We start from the raw sequence: 7,816 nt of genomic DNA, 5'->3' as shown, positions 1-7,816 counted from the left end.
GATTGAACTTACACACAACCTGTGATATTTCAATTATATAAACATATATAATGCGGAAAACAAATAACACAAACACCAAAAATTTTGTTAACGAGGAAACCGCAAATGCAGAAAAACCTCGGGACCTAGTCCATATTTAAACACCATACTGTATTAAGACGCTACAAACACTATCCTACTACCAAGCTAACTTCCGTCTGGAATGTAGTTGAGCCCTAACAAATCTCACATTGATCAAGGTATAATTGCGTTCCTTACGCCTCTTGAACCACGTCGGATTCTGCGCACTTGATTACCTTAGCTGATCTCACCCACAACTAAGAATTGCTACGACCCAAAGTCAAAGACTTGATAAACAAATCTGTCTCACACTGAAAAGTCTATTGAATAGATAAATTTGTCTCCCACAGATATATCAATGATTTTTGTTCCGTCTTTTGATAAACCAAGGTGAACAAGAACCAATTGATAAACCAGACTTATATTCTCGAAGAACAACCTAGTATTATCAATCACCTCACAATAATCTTAATCGATTAACGAAACAAGATATTGTGGAATCACAAACGATGAGACGAATATGTTTATGACTACTTTTCAATCTTGCCTATCAGAGAATAAATCTCGAGCAAATCTTAAAGAACATAGTACTCAACATGATAGAAAACATCAAGATCAAAACACGCAACTACATAGAAATAGTTGGTATGGCTTCACAATTCCAATGAAGTACTCAAGTCATTAACCTACAGGGTTTCGTGAAAAACCTAAGGTTAAAGGAGAATTGACTCTAGTCGCAACTATTATCACACAGGAGGTGTGAGGATTAGGTTTCTCAGTTGCTAGAGTTATCCTTTATATAGTTTTTAAATCATGGTTTGCAATCGATGTTACCTTGGTAACAAAGCATTCAATATTCACCGTTAGATGAAAACCCGATTAGATTCAAACTAATATCTTTCAATTGTTAGATCGAAATTATCTTGTTATACACAAATGAAATGTACCATCATTTAAATAAAGGTAACCGTACCTAAACGTATACACTTAGTTGGTTCAACAATAGTTAACCAATGGTTAGCCACATGAGAATTTTCATATCAACCTTATTCATCTTTATCACAACTAGTTCAAATGACTCAAATGAAACTAGTTAGAGAGTTGTTCAATTGTTTATATTCTCATAGAAGTATATAAGACACAATTGACGCAAAATCGATTTTGATTCACTCGAATCATTTCATGAACATTATAGCCACGGTTTGCAAAAGATTGCATTCTTTATTATATAAATGTATTAGTTCATGAACAAACTGATTTTAGAACATAACCTACTTAAGTATGCAAACGGGTACGCATACCTAAGTAGCCGGACTGAGTTTGGTTACGCTAGTATGCGTACGGGTACGCATACCATTTTACTCTTCCAAACTCCAGCAGAAATTCACGGAACTTGAAGTTCCGCTAGTATGCGTACGAGTACGCATACTTAGTTCCCGGACTTCCAACAACCAACCAGTATGCGTACGGGTACGCATACCATGGTTCCCGGTTTTGGACTTTACACAAAATGTGAATACACACTATGTTTTTATCCAATAATGGTTACATGTTCTAAACCCTCATTTCAATCACTGAAACATTCTTGGAAGACGACAATAGCTGTCTCACACAAACTATTAGCTTCAAAGCAATTTTCAAGTGATCGAATGATCAATACGAAATATTCCGAGTCTACATCAAATGACTGTCTCACAAAAATCATGTAAGATGTTACAAGGAGATTTTCACATGATCTTATTTTGACTTTCGTCAAGAATAAAAGATGAACTTGGTTAAAGCGAAAGCTTACCAGCATATATTTCGAGATATAGATAAGCGAGATAAACTCGGCTTAAAATACCAAATGTGTATAATTCAAGTCCATGTAACAATATGACTTTTTGTCTCAAATAGAAGATATAGTAGATATACTTTTGAGTGATAGATGAGTTTAAGTCTCCACATACCTTTTGTTGATGAAGTTCCACGAGTTCCCTTGAGTAGTTTTTCGTCTTCATTCGATGCACGCCGTGAAGTCTAAAGCTCAACTACACTTACTATCCTAATCCGAGACTTGGCTATAAGTAGGCTAGAAATCAAGACTTATAGTTTTGGCAACTAAACTTGAAAAACAAGCATGAGATAGCAATGCTTGCGAGTTCGACCGAGCAGTACTCTAACAGATTCTATCCTATAGTTTTGACAACTAAACTTGACAAACAAGCTTGAGATAACAATGCTTGCGAGTTCGACCTAGCAGTGCTCTAACAATTTCAGCACATGTTCAAATTACTCACGATGCCGCCATATTGAACTTTCCTATTTTCCAAACCCAATTTCCAAATCACACAAACCCTTAAGTTTACGTGACTTATAAAAATCAGTTTTGATATAGGTTGGGATCGGTTCTACCTTAACCCTTAAGTTGACTCCTAAAGAAAGTTAGGATCAGCTCTACCTTAACTCCCAATATAGGTTGGGATCGGTTCTACCTTGACTCCCAAGTTATCTATATAATCTAGGATTGGTTCGACTTTGATTCCTTATATAAGTTAGGATCGAACCAATCTTAACATCTTCAATGAAAACCTGACCATCAATCTTTTTGATTTCCTTTCGACTACAAAACAAGTTCGTACATCTACTTCCTTAAACTCGTGTAATTAGACATGGTTTTCTAGGTATGAAATCAAACCTATGTCAATACACAATCTAGTAACGAGTTACAAAGATTATGTTGATGTCGCAATTACGAAGTTCAAAAGATAAGCATTATCCTTCGTATATATACCAATATAAAGCTCTTATCATTATATATTGATATATATTTTTCTTTTACACTTTGATCACAATATGATGATCGAGTCTATTATATTAGACTTTCATACATATAACTTCGCATGTTATGTCTTCAATCATAAACGACTTGAAAGCTTACGATATAAAAATGGAAACAAGTCAAATCATAGATTACTAACCTCAAGTGGAAGGATGTTATCATCGACACGTCTTCGGAATCTTCATGTCTTCAAAATAATACTTGTATGTCTCAACATTTATAGACTCCCTAGTCTAACCTAACGAATCTAACTCTAGAAATATAATCAAGCAACTTATAAGTTCTGATACCAAAATATGACAACCAACCTTGACATACCAATGCTTGGCGGGGTCACTGCTCTAACAATTTCCCCCCTTTTCAATTTTAATGACAAAACTCTATTACATATATGGAGACTACACGAATTAAAATTCACGAATATTACATTATATAACATACTCTTAACGCATTCTTCATACGCTTCATTCAAAGTTTCAACAGCTCATAACCTGCACATATTCAAGATAAATGTTGTTGTTGATGCATTCGAATAACAATTGTTGAGACATACAAGTATTATTCCTAAAGGAATGCTAGGTAGATATCCAATCCGAAACTAATTGTTATTCCTCTTTTGTAGTATAAAATCCTACACAACAAGAAGATATATTTCTTTTCCCTAGGCTATGCTTTACTCTCTCGCTAGATAAAGTCACCTGTATACTCCATATATTTCTCCCTCTTTTGTCACAAAAATGAGAAAGACATGAAAAAAAATACAAGAGCAAACCAAAAGGATCTTACAAGTTCATAACGACTCATACAACCTATTAGAGTTAAGAACAAAGGTCTAACATACCATTTTAGATAAGTAATAAAATGGAAATAATCTAAAAACAATTTGGTCAAATAAATAGTACTATTAGGTAGATCTCGAAAAATTATGCGAAATGGTCTTCAAAAGCGCGTCAATCGGATGTCGGACCAAAGTTATCGCAGAGGAAGAGGAAGTAGAAATTAGTCAAACTGCCGTTGACTGCAGTCGTTGACCGTTGACTTAGGTTGACCGGAAATTTTGACTTTGGATGGACCTTTTCATTGAGTGGACCTCTTATTAGTAAATGGTTACCCCTTAACTGATTCATTTAGATAGTAGAAGTAATTAGGTGTAATAGTGGTGTAAACTCCTATAATTATTATGAAGTTTATCTTCATAGTTATAAGTAGTTGTCTGTTGGGTTCATACGTTTTGGAGGATGACTCATTGTGTAAGGTGGTGCTGGAGTTGTGGTAGAAAATCAGAGAGGTAAAAATAAAGGGATTCGAAACTATAAAATGAGAAGAAGAAGAATAGAGTTTTCTTGGTTGTGAAGTGAAAGAGAGTTAGAGAAAAACCATGTTTGTGTGGTTGAGAGTGAGAGAAATATATTTGTGAAACTTGAAGAAATCAGTAGTAGTGTTATGTATATTATCAGAGATGGATGAATCAAAGTGTTAATGAGAGTTTGAGGGATAAATAGTTCGAGTTTTTGACCATGGTGAAAATGATGAACAAGATGATGATTATCATATGGATTGTGTAGAACATGCTTATTTAACTAAGGTAACCTATTACAATGATTCTTTTATGGTAGATATGATTTAGGTATCTCTTAGATAGTGAAAATAAGTTGTATGCAATGAAACATATCCTTGAAAATCATGAGTTTATGTGAGTACATATGTGTCTCTGCCATGTTTTGTGCAATGAAAACGATCATTCTAGGTTATGAATTAGACTTCGAATAAAACATGAGACTTTTAGATAAGTTCCTTATCTTTCTACAGAAATCGAGTTTGCTCGATTTGGATAATCCTATAATTAATTATGAATTTTCAAAGTTTAGTTGTTGTGACTGGACATCTGGAACCAGCGGTGAGTGAGCATGTTAGACTTTTCTCGGTATGTTCGGATCGGAATTGGTTTCTGGTCATAACTACAAAGTTGTAGAGAAGAATCATATCTTTATGAAGAGTTATTAGGTGTTCGATTTGTATGAAAAATCTACGATGGCCCAAGAACACGCTTATTCTTCAGCCGTACAGAGACTTTTGAATGAGTGTTTTATGAACCCCGAAACTTTGACCTTTGCACTGCGTACAAGTAGTTTTAATCGTCCGACATGTGTTTGTTAGAATGAATGAGTTGACTCGGTGAGTTAGCGAATAAGATGAGTCAGATATATGACTCAGAAAAGTAATAGGTAGTGGACAGGGTTAGCGGGTCGGGTAGTGGGTCAACCCATATGAGTTAGTGGGCAGGTTTAGTGGACCGTGTCGGGTCAGGCCCATCGGCTTGGGCTTAGGGCCAGAAATCTTCACACGCGCACCCATTTTTTTGGGATAAAATTTCTACGAAACCCAAAATTTTTAGAATTTTGTTTCTCATTTTTTAACAGTCCATTCTCCTGTTCTGTATCTCTCTTTAGTTTTGATTTTAATTACAAAACCTTGGTTCAAACGAGTTTTGATTGTAGATTTGCTCTCGATGAATAATACTTTACAAACCCATTCCAATGGATTCGAAAATACATAGTATGGTTTTGTTTTGAGATTGATTATCTCTGATGATTTGAAGAAGGGGTTGAACAGATTTCTGAAGATACTCTATATTTGAGTATGGATTGAAGCCGCGAATATGGGTTCAACTCAGATTGAGGGGTTATTAGTTATTATGAAGAATCAGAAGTTAGGGTTTCTGGTGGTGTTTCAGGGGAACATTCGTAAGGAATATATTGCGCTTCCCATGAATTTGATCTGAGTGAGTAGACACCATCAAAATTAGATTCAATTCAAATCTTCATGGGTTCAACAACTAGTAATCAACAACATGGGGAGGATGAAGATACAGTGATGGATGAAGCGGAAATGGAAGTGGAATCAACTGCACCGGCAACGACGTCAGTAGCGATATCGATTTCTTGTAGATCAGAAGATGATGATGAGGAGGATTATTCTGATGGTGGTGGTAGGAATGATGAATTGAGTGAAAAAGAAAGGGTTTATCAGGAACATACTGACAGAAGAAATCCTAGTGATCAAGAGAAATTTCAGATGGTTTTGAAGAGTTTGAGTGATGAGAATACCGATGTTTCTGCACAATTATCGTCTCTTACTGAATTATGTGATGTGTTATCGTTTTGTATAGAAAGTTCGATTCTGGTAGTACGGCAGCTGCTTTTTCGCCTCTTTTAGTTCGGTTATATAGACATGAAAGTAATCCGAACATTATGTTTTATTCAATTAGGGCATTACTTATTTGGTTGATGTTTTGCCGGCGATATCTGTATTACTTGCTAGAGTTGATGTTGTTCCTGCACTTTGTGAGAGATTAATGGTTATTGAGTAAAGGAGTGCGGAATGGATTTGATTTGTGAACTGGTTCGAAAGTTATTTTTGAGAAGCAAACAGTATGAATTGGTTTCGAGTGGATTGATTGCTTGGTAATGGCTGACGGGGAATAGTGTCGAGACTGAGCTCAGACGAATAGAACTGATGTCATGGTTTGTTGTGGTCGGAGTTGGGAGAAAAATGCATCCGAGATGGAGAGAAAGAAGTTGTAGCATACTGAATTCTGCTTCACCATCCCTCTTATTCACATCAGCCTCAACTTCCTTTCAATTTTCAAATTAAGGAGAACATGATTTTGTATAACTTGTTATGCAGTTGATTTGCACCCAAAACATGTTGAAAAATTGAATAATCTGTTATGCAGCTATGAAAAACGGTTGTAGAACTTGTTATGCAGTCCAGAAAACGGTTGCATAACCTGTTATGCATCTACAAAATTTGTTGCATAACTTGTTATGCAGTCCAGAAAACGATTGCATAACACGTTATGCAACAACTTTTTTGTCACTATTAAAACCAACAAAAACAAAGACCGCATAACTTGTCATGCATCTACAATAATACCTGCATAACATGTTATGCAGTCGCAAAAATAGATGCATAACCTGTTATGCATCCGAAAATACGGCTACATAATGCATCATGCATCGAGAAAATTGTTACACAATCTTTTATGCATCGAGAAAATAGATGCATAATGCATTATGCATCTTTTTTTTATGTACCACTAATACAATGACTACATAACTTGTTATAGATGCATAATTTGTTAAGCAGTGGAGAAAATGGTTGCATAATTCGTTATGCGCCTGCAAAATGTGTTATGTATCTTTTTTGGTGGCTGTATAATGGTTATGTATCAAGTTTTCAAAAAATTTGCCTAAAATGATGATCATCTCTGATTTTTTCGTCAAAAATTTGATGTTGTTGTTTGTACTCGTTGCGTAGCTCTCATAAAAATATTTCCAACGATATAAAATTTGTGAAATTCCAAGGCGTGGATTTTTAGATATGTTATATCCAAGTTGCGTTGCCAATTATACCCCCGATGCGTAACCCGTCATGCAGATGTATAATCCGTCATGCAGACATTTTTAATAATTTTGTATAATTATGGGTATCACGGAACTAAAAATTAATTGTGGGCCTGACAATGAGAATATTATTTTTTTGGGCCTGCGCCTAATTTTTGGAACACTTATGGTCCGAACTAGCTTTCGGTTACTTCTGCAAAGTTGTAGGGTTTTTCGAGGGCTTTCCGATGACACCCAATTTGACCCAATTTGGACAAGTAGATATTAAATTATGCCTAGAACACTTAATACTAAGTTATAGAACCATGAATAGAATTAGAGTCATTAGTTATTTCACTTGGCCTATAACTAGAAACTTGTATGAATTTATGTTATGATCCTTATATGAGCCTATTGGATAAATTCTTAGAGTGCTTGTGTGATTAACAATTAGTCTATATTAACAACGATCGATTCAAAGGATGAACCAGTGGATTGAGGAATACAAGGTATGCGTGGCTTGTCATCAAACCAGGTGGAAACTCTGTAA

This window comes from Papaver somniferum, chromosome 10, assembly GCF_003573695.1.
Source record: "Papaver somniferum cultivar HN1 chromosome 10, ASM357369v1, whole genome shotgun sequence".
Classification (NCBI taxonomy): Eukaryota; Viridiplantae; Streptophyta; class Magnoliopsida; order Ranunculales; family Papaveraceae; genus Papaver; species Papaver somniferum.
This window is presented reverse-complemented; position numbering follows the sequence as displayed.